Source organism: Neomonachus schauinslandi, chromosome 4, assembly GCF_002201575.2.
Source record: "Neomonachus schauinslandi chromosome 4, ASM220157v2, whole genome shotgun sequence".
In the NCBI taxonomy this organism is placed as follows: domain Eukaryota; kingdom Metazoa; phylum Chordata; class Mammalia; order Carnivora; family Phocidae; genus Neomonachus; species Neomonachus schauinslandi.
This window is the reverse complement of record NC_058406.1, coordinates 141,618,564-141,631,769: the sequence shown is the minus strand read 5'-3', so window position 1 is coordinate 141,631,769 and position 13,206 is coordinate 141,618,564. Positions and strand designations below refer to the sequence as shown.

Genomic DNA, 13,206 nt, shown 5'->3' with positions numbered 1-13,206 from the left:
TGGTGGGGGAGTGGGAGGAGTGGAAGGCGCCAGGCAGCCAACTTCTGGAAGGCTCTCCCCACCTGCCATCCCACTATCACCATGCCCAAGAGGAAGGTCAGCTCTGCCAAGAGGGCAGTGAAGGAGGAGCCCAAGAAGAGATCAGTAAAGTTGGCAGCCAAACCTGCTACTGCAAAAGTGGAAATGAAGCCCAAAAAGGCCACAGGAAAGGATAAAGCCTCAGAAAAAAAAAAGTGTAAACAAAAGGGGAAAAGGGGAGCAAAGGGAAAACGGGCTGAAGTGACTAACCAAGAAACAAAAGACTTACCTGCAGAAAACTGAGAAACTAAAACGAGGAGATTCCAGCCTCTGATGAATCAGGAGAGAAAGCAGCCAAGTCTAATTAGTATCATGTAGCATGTCTTAGCAGGGGTCCCTGTCTCCCTTCTTGTACAATCCAGAGGAACATTTTTTATCAACTATTTTATAAATACAAGTTTTTTAGTAGCTTTAGAAGCATTCTTAAGAAAGAGGGAATCCCACCTCATCCCATTTTTAAGTGTAAATGTTTTGTTTTGTTTTGTTTTTAAGAGGTGAAATCATTTGCTGGTTTATTTTTTGGTACAACCAGATAATAGTGGGATATTGATTATGGGAGGCTTTGGTTGTCTTGGGTGTCAGCTTAACATTCCATTGATGTGGTAGTTTCTATATCCTATAATACAAAGCATACTAAGTGGCAATTTAGAGTCAGTCATGCATTTAATATGTCTTGAACGTTTTAAATTGCTTCTATTCCTGTGTTGTTTTGGTAGAATTGTTTCCTAAAGAAAACCATCCTTGATCTTGGCTCTCCCTGTCAGAATCTTGTGCACAACATCTTGGTTGTGGTAGTCCAGTTTTCCTACTAACTTTGTTAATGTGCTGTGCAAGATTGAAAATTTGAGTATGTAATGTATATGATATTAAATTGTGAATTAATGAGACTTAGCAACGTAATAGCATATCAACATTTAAAGATATTGGTACTTGATATACTTTTTAGGAAAATTTGCCTCCAAATTTTAAGATGGAAGGTCACTGCAATAACTTTTAGAAAAGAATCACAACTACATGATTTTCTAGATTTTCAGTACATATGTTAAGCATTGTGTACAAATTGAAATGTCTGTGCTGATCCTCAGAACAACCAGTAAAAACTCAATTATTAAAGAATTTCTCAAAACACAGTAAAAAAAGAGGTGGTACATATGTACAGTGGGATATTACTCAGCCAGGAAAAAGGAATCTATCCTTCCATTTGCAACAACATGGATGGACTTTGAGCACATCATGCTAAGTGAGATAAATCAGACGGAGAAAGACAAGTACTATACGACATCACTTATATGTGAAATCTAAAAAAAGTTAAACCTGTAAAAGCAAAAATAAAATGCTGGTTACTGGGGGATGGGGATGGGGGTAGTTCAAGTGACAGTATTTAAGGATACAAACTTATAACAAGTGGTAAATAAGCCATAGAGATCTAATGTGCAGTATAATGAATATAGATAAAATATTGCACTGTAATTATGTAATGTGATAAATATCACTATATTGACAATCATATAATATATAAATTATCAAAGTAACATGCTGTATACCTTAAACTTACACAATGTGACATGTCAAATTTATTAAATAAAAAAAAGATGTAATTAAGCAGGGTAGTCATTGGACGAACAACTCTGGTGTGCTGGAAAGGATAAAAGGAGTAGTAATAGGTTAAAGAATAGAGCAAGTTGGGGCGCCTGGGTGGCTCAGTTGGTTGAGCGACTGCCTTCGGCTCAGGTCATGATCCTGGAGTCCCGGGATCGAGTCCCGCATCGGGCTCCCTGCTCAGCAGGGAGTCTGCTTCTCCCTCTGACCCTCCTCCCTCTCATGCTCTCTGTCTCTCATTCTCTCTCTCTCAAATAAATAAAAAAAAAATTTATAAAAAAAAAAAAAAAAAAAAAAGAATAGAGCAAGTTATTGAAAGTGAGATAGTCAGGGATAATGTCTACTTTGCAGTCTTGGTCAAATTTTTAAAATGTTGTTCACAAGCACAATGGTAGGTTTTGACAGTTAAGCCTGTGCAAATATATTCTCTTTAAGTTTATTTTGCTACTGTAGGATTTAGCCTGTATTTTAAAGGGCTACAAATAGCATCTTCATTATAAGAAATTACAATAATATTTATCCCATTTTCTCATAACCCTTCCTAGCAAATGGAGAGCTCTATTTATAATTCAAGTATTAATGTTTAGATCAGATAGACTGACATAAATTAAAATACAGAATTTTAATGAATTTCCTAAGTCACTTTCTAAAACCAAGATTTTACGATTTCCTCACACCCAAGATTTATATTCTAAAATAAGAAGTCATTTTATGAACACAGTACACACATTGCATCTATCCCAATGTTTCAAAGACAGTGATGTTTTTTAATAAGTGTTTGTTGAACTCATTATTAGTCTTTCAATATGTTTCTGTTTAAAATAGTGGAAAAATCTTTGCTTTTAATTTTGCAGGGGCAGAGGGAGAGGGGGAGAGAGAAACTTAAGCAGGCTCCATGCCCAGCATGGAGCCTAACGCAGGGCTTGATCTCACAACCCTGAAATTATGACCTGAGCTGAAATCAAGAGTCAGACACTTAACCAACTGAGCCACCTAGACATCCCATAAATACTTTATTTCTAAATTTAAAAAAATTAAGATTTTATTTATTTATTTGACACAGAGAGAGAGAGAGAGAGAATAAGCAGGGGGAGCGGCAGGCAGAGGGAGAGGGAGAGGCAGGCTCCCTGCTGAGCAAGGAGCCCGGTGCGGGGCTCGATCCTAGGACCCTGGGATCATGACCTGAGCCGAAGGCAGACGCTTAACCAACTAGCCAGCCAGGAGCCCCTAAATTTCAAAATTTTAATTAAATTTTCTAGTTGTTATTTGATCTTTTTGTTTAAAAAGCACTATGTGTGGTTGTTGGTTTGTTTTGTTTTGTTTTGTTTTGCTTTTTATTTCTTTAAAAAAAAAAGCCCTCAAACTTTGAATATTGATTGCAGTCAATAAGGTAAAAAGTACCCCATCTAGAATGTAACTATTTTCAGTCATTATGTTTTTTAAATTTATTAATATCTATTTTTTATTCTTAATATAAGTGGCACAGTGCACATCTAAATTAATGCTGACTCTGCTTATACTGTAAGATACTACATGGATTTTCCAACCTTTTTTAAAAATTAGTCTAATAAAACTGATTAAGTTATTATATTACAATCTATTGGAACCAATTCATGACTTGAAACAAAATCCCTACACTAATTTCATATTACTACATTAACTCTGATTAGCTGAATAGCTGAGAGGACAGAGAGTATAGTAGATAAGCCAAAAAAACTTTGATTTTAATCTGCTTTTAAAAATTATTCTTTAATATAGTTCCAGCTTTAGGCAATACTTTAAATGAACTGAAAATAATCTATTTCTCCATTTCTTAGCAACTTGAATGCCTTTTTTCTCCCCAGATATCATTGATCATACTATGGAATAATACTAACATTGTAGAAAATAGGATAACTAACTGAATGTGTACTGACACTGGGAATCTGTTTCTAAAATATTTTTTTTATTGATGGAGACAAATTGTCCCATTTGAAGCTGAACCCTTATCCACAATCTCATTAATCACATAGAGATGTGGGTGGTTGTGGGTAGTTGAGTTGGAGACAGGTGATGATCATGGTGAAATTCAGACTTACAGATTCAGCAAAATGTTGAGCCATGAGTCATTTGGTTCTTCAAGGGTGCTACAATGAAACAAGGAGACCAAAGGAAACCAGAAGTTGTTCAGTAGAAGCCTCAATAAAACTGAGACTTCCCAGAGGAGTAGAAAAGATGGTCAGCTCTGCTCCGTTTGCTCCAGAGAAAGCTTCCAATTTAATTCATTGGATACCTCTGTTTGATACCTTCCAAAAAGGGGGATGAAAATGCCTCCTCATTATCAGAGATCACATCTCAGTTAGGGCAGCGGATATTATTTACTTATTTATTTATTTTTATTTCATTTTTTTATTTATGTAGTTTTAAATTTGTATACCATCATAGGGGATACTTATTTAATAATTTGGGAAGAAGATGGTTGATTTTGACATACAGCCATTGGTATGTTTTTGAGATACAGTGACCTATAGCAATCTGTTGAAGGGCTTAATTACCTACGCCTTGCACTTTGCAAGCCCCTTTTACTTTTGAAGTATTTACATATTTGCAATTACATCATTAATGACCTGTACTTATTTGTTAAGGTCTGTCTTCTCCAGACCTAACTTCATGGTGTCAGGGACAACCTTTGTTGGTTTTGTCTTCTTCTCTTTCTTAGTTTCTGGCATAATGCTCAGCTTGTAGAAGATATTTAATATATGCTATTGACTTAAAGAAATACTGACGGACTCCAAGGGGCTTCCCTGCTACTAGATTCAATGTTGGAGCTGCTCATACATATTTCTGGATCCCTAAAGAATCATGTCCAGAGCAGGGATTCCCTTAATTTCAGATTTCCCTAGTATATAGCATGAAATATTTTCCTGTGATTAGTTTATTATTATGAATTTTAGATTTAAAAAATTCAGTTTATTCAGTTGAATGTTGATTAAAGTTTATTGAATTGCTATAGTCATAGCTATAAATTTGAATACCTTACTCTAAAATTAAATGATAAAATTCTTCATTCATACTTGTTGAGGACTCTTAATATTTAGGCACTTTCGGAATACATATATTATCTCATTTAAATGGGCCATCTTAACGCACTTACAACTTGACATATGAGAAAAGCAAATGAGAAGGGATGGAAATATACATATATCACTCTTTAGTGGATTCACAGTGCTCAGAAAGCTGTGCAGATATGTAGTCAGTATGAGAAATAAAACAATGTTATTTAATCACTGTTTATGAAAACATACAGCATCTAAAATATGATGCAAAATATTTCCTGCTCCTCCCATCAAATTTTCTGGGCATGGAATCATTCTTGAAAACATGATCTAGGAATCTTCCATTGTTTCAATCCCTACTTCATTACTGCCTTGTTCACCTAAGTCTTTTCCTTCGCTCTGTATTTTCCCCACTTTTGTCCAATCCTAGAGATAGTCTTTTCTCCATTCTGGAAAGAGACAAGTAGATTGGGCTGAGCAAGAGGAATGAAGTTTGGAACATCAAAGTCCTTTCACTGGAGCAAGCCAATTCCTGTTGTTTTCTTGTTAATAGGAATTTTTTTTTTTTTTTTGGTGTATTACTATGTTAAACCTTCTCCCATACATTCTACCAAAGAACTACTTTCCAGGCTGAAAAAAGAAAGAAAACAAGAGAATGGGGGCAAAAGAAAAAAATTGTTCCTATCCTCTCACATCTATCACATAATCCTTAAAGGAAGCATGAGGAGTGAATTAAACCTTAGGAATTCAAAAAGTACTTTAATGAGCTCCATGGTTGTTCTTAAGAACATTGGCACTTCTGGAAAAGCAGACTCAACCTAAAATGCATGTTTCTCTGAAGTAAATTAGCTCACATACCATCAGTATGTGAGAGATGAAACAAGGAGACCAAAGAAAACCAGAAGTTGTTCAGTAGAAGCCTCAATAAAACTGAGACTTCCTGGTGGCACCTGGTGCCAACAACATGTGAAGTAATATGGGGTCATTTGTAATTCTCCCAGCGCTTCTAGTGCTTATTCACCAAATAATGGCAGTTGAATGCAAAACACACTAACACAAGCTGGCCCCCCCCATGGACAAACATGGTATCGTGCAGTGTGTCTACTGACCACAAATTCTTCCCCTCGGTTTATGTATTGGAAATGATCTCCCAAAACTTAGTCTCTTAAAACAACATTTTATTTTATTGTGGTTTTTTTTGTTTGTTTGTTTTTAGTTCTCTTTGTGTAATACAGTACTTCTAAGCTGGGTCCTCGGGCTAAGAATCTGTCCCAGGGATGCAGTCAAGGTATAGACTGGGACTGCAATCGTCTCAAGGTTCAACTGAGGGGAAAGTCATTTCTAAACTCACTCCCTTGGCTGTTGGCAGGTTTCAGTTCCTTGTGGGATTTTGGGCTGAAGGCTTCAGTTCCTCCCTGGTTGCTGAGCCAAGATATCTTGCCACGTGGGCCACTCCTCAGGGCCACTCAGAATGTAGCAGTGAGCAAATGAAAGAACAAGAGAGAAGCAAGACAGAAGCTAATCTAAGAATGACATCCTATCACTTTTGCTGTATTCTGTTCATTAGAAGCAAGTCACTAAGACTGGCCCAAATTCACAGGGCATTGATATTAAGAAGCTGGGTCATGGGGACATATTTGAAGGCTGCCAACCTACTAGACATCTGCATATTTTGCCCTTGACTCGATAATGGAACAATCTGAATTATTTTCTTTTTTCTTTTTTTTTTCAGATTTTATTTATTTGACAGGGAGAGAGACAGCGAGAGAAGGAACACAAGCAGGGGGAGTGGGAGAGGGAGAGGCAGGCCTCCCGCGGAGCAGGGAGCCCGATGCGGGGCTCAATCCCAGGACCCTGGGATCATGACCTGAGCCGAAGGCAGACGCTTAATGACTGAGCCACCCAGGCGCCCTCTGAATTATTTTCTTATTTTCCATCTTATGTTCCATTTAGCAACATCACCTCTTTTTCCTTTGAAAGGTAAAATGTTTTATATAGTGTAGTACAGTAATTCACCTAATCGTGAATTGTATTACATCCCTTGGAAGTCTTGATAAACAGATTACTCAGCCCTAACACAAATTTCTGTTTCAGTTGGCCTGTTCAGTTCAGTGAGCCTGAGAATGTACATTTCTAAAAAGTTCCCAGGTGATGCTGATGCCACTGGACCACTACTTTATTTATTAGGAATCTATCATATCTTCTGAATGATGTTAATACTTTAAATTAGTACTTACATTATTTTTATAGATATCTGTATAGATACAGAATGATCTACATGAGCCTATTTTCCCCATAAGCCCTGATATGTTTAATGTCTGATTTTTCAAAGTAAGTTTTTTTTCAAGAAAGCATACATTTATAGTATTATGATCTGTATCTGAAGAACAAAGCATTGACATATTTTGCAAAAAAAAAAAAAAACCTCTCTTATGGATGATGAGTAAGCATATGGCAATAAAAGACCATAATTTAATTTCCAGTTCTGTGAGAATAAAATGATTAATTCAGGGAATGTCAATACCTGCCATAACAATTCTAGTAAATACTTTTTTTCCATTTAGGAAAACAAACAAAAATTGAGACATGGCAATAGTTGAGCCTTTCTTCCCTTTCTTACATCTCATCGACTTGTAACTGTGCTCACCTTGGAAAATGAAAGGGCTGGAAAAATTTAAGGACTTTTTCCTTCTTATTTTGTTACCTTTTTCGTATACAAGATATTTATAATCATTTCTCCTTCACATTTTTTGAAAATATATTCTTATAAGCTAACATTGAGCATGCAAGTGTAAAATTTGAAAATAGTATTTACTAGTTCATTATAGATAAATAACCTTAAGTTAAGCTGACCCAGGCTTTTCGTGGTAGGTGGCCTTCCAAAGTGGCTAAATCACTGGAAAGGGACCACTAATCTCATTCATGAAGGCTTACTTTTGCAACTCAGCCCAAGGATAATCTTTGTGTACAACAAAAAGGAAGGAAAAAGAAAACAACAACAACAACAAAAAAAAACAAAAAACCTCCTCTAGATTGAAACATCATTCACCATTGGTACAAAGAGATCATCTGAAAGGGTGCATCTGAAAAAGATCAAGTATAATGTGCTCAAGTGTCTCTGAGGGAGCTTGAGTCAAATTTGTGTCACCATTGAGACAGGTCCCAGATCTACAAGGACCGTGCACTGCAAGCGAGGCAACCCAATGTGTGGTGCATGCCCCTAAGTGCCAAAGGTAGAACATCATGATATGCACAGACAGCAGGCCTTGACAGAGTCAGAAAAGACCAAAGGATACCTCTAATGAAATTTTCTGAGTTAAATAGAGGATTAAAATACATTTAAGGTCACATCCTATTCAGTTAAAAGGTTACAATTCTTTATGCAAAAGTCAATCACTCTCAGGTCAGTGTATAGAGAACAGAAAAAAACAATCTGTGTTTGAAAAATTAGGGATTCTTCAAAAGTTAATATCTTCTTTCTATGTCAAATGAGACACAGGCATCTTAGGACGACACATTTTTTTTTTTTTAAACACCGTGACCATAGGGGCACCTGGGTGGTGTAGTCAGTTCAGCCTTCCACTCTTGGTTTTGGCTCAGTCCTGATCTCAGGGTTGTGAGATGGACCCCCACGCAGAGTCTGTTTGAGATTCTCTCTCCCTCTCCCTCCAGCCCTCCCACTCCTGCATGCTCTCTCTCTCTCTCGATCTCTCTAAAATAAATAAGTAAATCCTTAAAAAAAAAAAAAAAAACCCACGGTAACCATAATCATGTATTTAGATAGAATAATTATAGTTTTTCTCATGCAACAGGATGTCATGGACAACTCCATTTTCTAGATTAGGGCTCTGCCTCATTTCCTCACAGTGTGGAAGTTTTTAATGAAACTTCTGGGGTGCTAGATTGGGCATTCTGTTTACAATTTTGCCTTTTTTGGATCAGTGACCAACCAGATTGCCAGATATCATGCCATGGAACTTAGTTTTATGGCCATGTGATCAAAATGTTATACCATATCTTCTTTGTAACCTTGAGACAATGAAAATGTGAGTCTTAGTTGTCATTCCCACTATAACAGTGATGTGCAACAAATAGATTGGGACAAAGTGCTCTACAGATTGATGAGCGTGACATGACCTAGCAGTACATTTTGAGCATTCAAGAATGGTTTTACTACCAGGTAGTATTATTACTAAACATATTGGAAGATGGCAAAAGTAGTATTGGCCTTAATTTGATCAATAAAGGATAAATATTTACCTAGCAGACTTCAGTAATCTTGTTTCTCATTCCTCTCTTGCCTTCCAGGTTTGCCTTCTCTTTCCTGTTAATAATAGCTCTTTTCAAACTTCTAAGTGTGGAAAATCATCAAGGCTTAGTCTTTGGATCTTTGCTCTTCTTTCTCCAAACTTTCTCCTAATCCAGTTGCATGATTTCTAACCTCTATGTAAATAGATGACTTCAACATTTTTATCTCAATATCTCTCTGCTGACATCCAGTCCCATAGCTCTTAAATTCTGTCTGTACCTTGGTATATTGATATTCCCCATTATCTCATATTCAGAATGTACAAAATGAATTTATCAGTGTCAATTCAAAATGTTACTTGTGATGTCTCTACTTTGCCCCAGCTACTCAGATCTGTTAAATCACACATTTTTTAGTATTCTAATTTCATAACTAATTGTTCTTTAAAATTTCATTTGCAAGGTGTTTTGGGGTCTGCCAAACTTAGAGATGCCTCCCCAGTCTGGGCCCGATTATGACTATTTTTTCTTAATGAGATGAAAAACTCAATACTACACCAAATGGCAGGCCCTCAAGGGTTTTGCGTGCTCTCTAACTGCAATCAAGTGCAATGTCCATCAAGATCTAGATGTTATTCCCACTTTTATCAGTGCTCTGCCTGAGGAGGATCTCCATTGTTCAAAGCGCCCTGAGCCACAGAACTAGAATTGCTCCCTCTGTAATTGGAATAGACCAAAGGAAAGTGACCTAAGATTTAAAGATGATCTTCAGCAAAACAAGAGGATGTTTAATCTCGTTATTATTCTGGAAATTTTGGAATTGTAGTGAAGTTTATTTCAAGGTTTCTTTTTGCATTGTATAGATAAAAGAGAAATGTTTGTCTCTAATCCATTTTTGGGGACTTACAGATCCAAAGATAAAAAGGCAAGATACTTAAATAAAGGAATTAGTGGCTGTTTCTCATTAATCCTAAAGGCTTGCAGTATGTCTCTCAGGAAAAAACTTCAGAGATGTTTGGTTACTTTCTTGGGGACAATAATTATCATGTATGAATATTTTTTATTTCAATGAAATTTAAAAAAATCTTTAAGTGATCAATGTGTGAGGTTTTGGGCAACCTTAAGGTATTTTCCAAAATATCTTTAATAACATAATGTGATCATGTTTCTTCCTTCCTCTCTGATTGCTACTGCAGTCTGGAATCCATTGGTCTCCAAAACTCTGGTTGCTCCTCTCTTCCACAGTTTTATTACACTTTATTATAATATTTTCAAATCACACTTTCAAAATGTCACTTGTAGCCTCAAAATCCTTTAGTACCCATGACCTTCCTACATTGTTAGATTGACAGTCAGAACCCTCTAGATTGTGACCCTATCCTTCTTGAAATCTTGTTTGTATTTTCTTAAACCTTCACCTTTCCCTGCATATTCATTGTATATTTTCTTCCATGACTTTGTCCATGTTTTTGCTTCACTTTGAATTTTTATCCCCCATTTTTTGAATTAATCTATCTTTCAAGATTGTTGGTAGATGCCACTTTCTCCATGAGAACATTCCTAGTCTTGCTGACACATATAGCTCTTTCCTTTCTATAATGTGATTGTTTTTATTTCTCATTTTACCTTTTATTTATTAGAACAGAAAATATACAAAGTAAGGTGCTTCCACTACTCTTTATGCTATTGGACAGTAGGAAAAAATATTCTCTATTTTCTGGGGGTTTTTGATATGATGAATACAGCATGCTTAATTTTTAGTTAATATTTATTAGTTGATCAGTATTTAAAAAAATTACAGATGGTTCTCCTCAGGAATGGATAATTAGAGCACATTTTGTTCCTGCTGTGTTTATTATATGCTTATCTTTACAACAAACACAAAAAGAGCAAGGAGAAAGAAAGAGTGTTTATATCCTATAATAAACTATCTTTTTAATTAACATATTATGCATATATTTGCATTCTTTCCTCATAATAATGCAAAGGCCTTTGCTTATATTTGATCTTTGTACGCTTGTTAATTCAAAGGTATTTGTTAACACGATGACTGCATTCTTTTCTTCTTAGATGTATTGCTTTTGTCTCTATTTTTGGAAGCATGTTTTACACCTTTGCTCTCTGAATTAACAAAACTGTTTTTTTCCTTCTTATTTGATTATCCTTTAAATGAATGAGTCTGCCTCTGTCTTACACAGATCCTAAATAGATAATATTTAGATTTCCTTCAACTTCCAACATAACCATGAAAGATTTTAAATTTTGATCATCTCTTTCTGATTTTATGTGGTAAAAATTAAAAGCTAATACTAGCTTTTTAAAAATAAGCAAATTCCTAAAATAACCACCTCAATCTACATCATATTCATATGCACCATATCCTTATTATTATATATATTTTTACATTTCCAAGAGTGAAACGTTTTTTACAGATCAGCAAAGAGATCTTCTACTAGGTCAGGTAAAGGCAGTAACAGAAAAGATAAATGTGACCAAAGTTTTTGTATACTTTCATAAAAAGCATGTTGGCTGCGTAAGAGATCGGGATCATCTCCATTATTTGACTTAAAAGGCATCAAAAGAGTAACGAAACTCACTTTTAAGATTATATGGGGAGGAGCAAGATGGCGGAGCACTAGGAGACCTGGATTTCATCTCCTCTCAGGAATTCAGCTGGATAGGGATCAAACCATTCTGAACACCTACAAACTCAACAGGAGATCGAAGAAAAGAAGAGCAACAACTCTCTCATCAGAAAAGCGACCACCTTCTGGAAGGTAGGACGTGCGGAGAAGTGAATCCGAGGTGATATTCGGGAGGATAGACGGCGGGGGAGGGGCCTCCGGCGGCCGCTTCTGGCAAGTGATAGAGCCGCGGAGCACAAAATCGGAACTTTTAAAAGTCTGCTCCGCCAAGGGACTTCACTCTGGTGGCTAAGCGGGGGGTGGAACCCTCTGGGACAGTGTGGTCTCAGGACCCTCGGGGTCACAGAAAGACCGGGGGTGCCTGAGTGTGGCAGAGCTCCCAGGTATCGGAGCAGGGAAGCCGGCTGCAGAGGCGGAGCCCAGGCGCGGGCTCTCAGCTCGGGGTTGCCATCAACCGTGATCTGCAGCACAGTCGGGCCCCTGCTCCTCCAGCAGGGACCCAACAAGCGGCAGATCCGGGGAGACTCACCTTCCTCCCCCGGGAGGAGCTGCACGGGAGTGCACCGCAGGGATGTGCTGGGTTTGGAGACTCCACCCAGGATCGGGTGCCAGAGATAGAAATGCTGGGTCACAGGCCGGGTGAGCACCAAGTGCGGCCGGAGACCGGAGAGACGGGAGTGACTGACGGCTTTTCTCTGGGGGCTCACTGAGGAGTGGGGCCCCGAGTTCTCGGCTCCTCTGGGGCAGAGATTGGGAGGCCGCCATTTTCACTCTCCGCCTCCAAAGCTGTACGGAAAGCTCGCAGGGAACAAAAGCTCCAGAGAGCAAACCCGAGCAGATTACTTAGCCAGGAGGGGGCAAGGGCGGGGCAATTCCGCCTCTGGCAAAGACATTTGGAAACCACGGCAACAGGCCCCTCCCCAGAAGATCAGCGAGAACAGCCAGCCAAGACCAAGTTTACCGATCAATGAGAACAGCAGAACTCCAGCGCTAGGGGAATACTGCACATAGAATTCATGGCTTTTTTACCATGATTCTTTAGTCTTTCAAAGTTAATTTTTTTTTAACTGTCTTTTTTTTTTTAATTTTTCTTTTTCCCTTTTTCAACCAACATCTTATCAATCCCTTTTTTTAAAAAAACATTTTTATTTTTCATTTTTAGAGTTATATTCTATCCCTTCATAGTAGTTACCCATATTTTTGGCATATATATAAGTTGTTCTCTCTTTAAAATTTTGAGATAGTTTCTTCTAAAGATTAAAATATACCCTAAATCTCTAGTATATGGTGTTTTCTATTCCCCTGCCTGATCACATTCTCTCCCTTTTTTTTCTTTTTTCTTTCTTTAAATCCTCTTCTTTCTTTTTTCAAACAACTTCTTATCAATTCCTTTTATAAAATTTTTTGTAATTTCCATCTTTACAGGCATGTTCCATCCCTTCATCATACCAACCCTTATTTTTGTATATATATAAGTTTTTCTTTCTTTAAAATTTTGGGAGGCACTTTCTTCTAAAACACCAAAATACACCCCAAATCTAGTGTGTGGCACTGATCTATATACCAGCCTGATCATATTTGATCACATTCTGGTTTTTTGT

At 37.2% G+C, this 13,206-nt stretch overlaps 1 pseudogene; it reads left to right on the top strand.

The window, feature by feature from the left end:
• The first annotated feature begins 81 nt into the window (after positions 1-81).
• On the top strand, positions 82-386 carry LOC110579131 (annotated as a pseudogene).
• Positions 387-13,206: the final 12,820 nt, after the last annotated feature.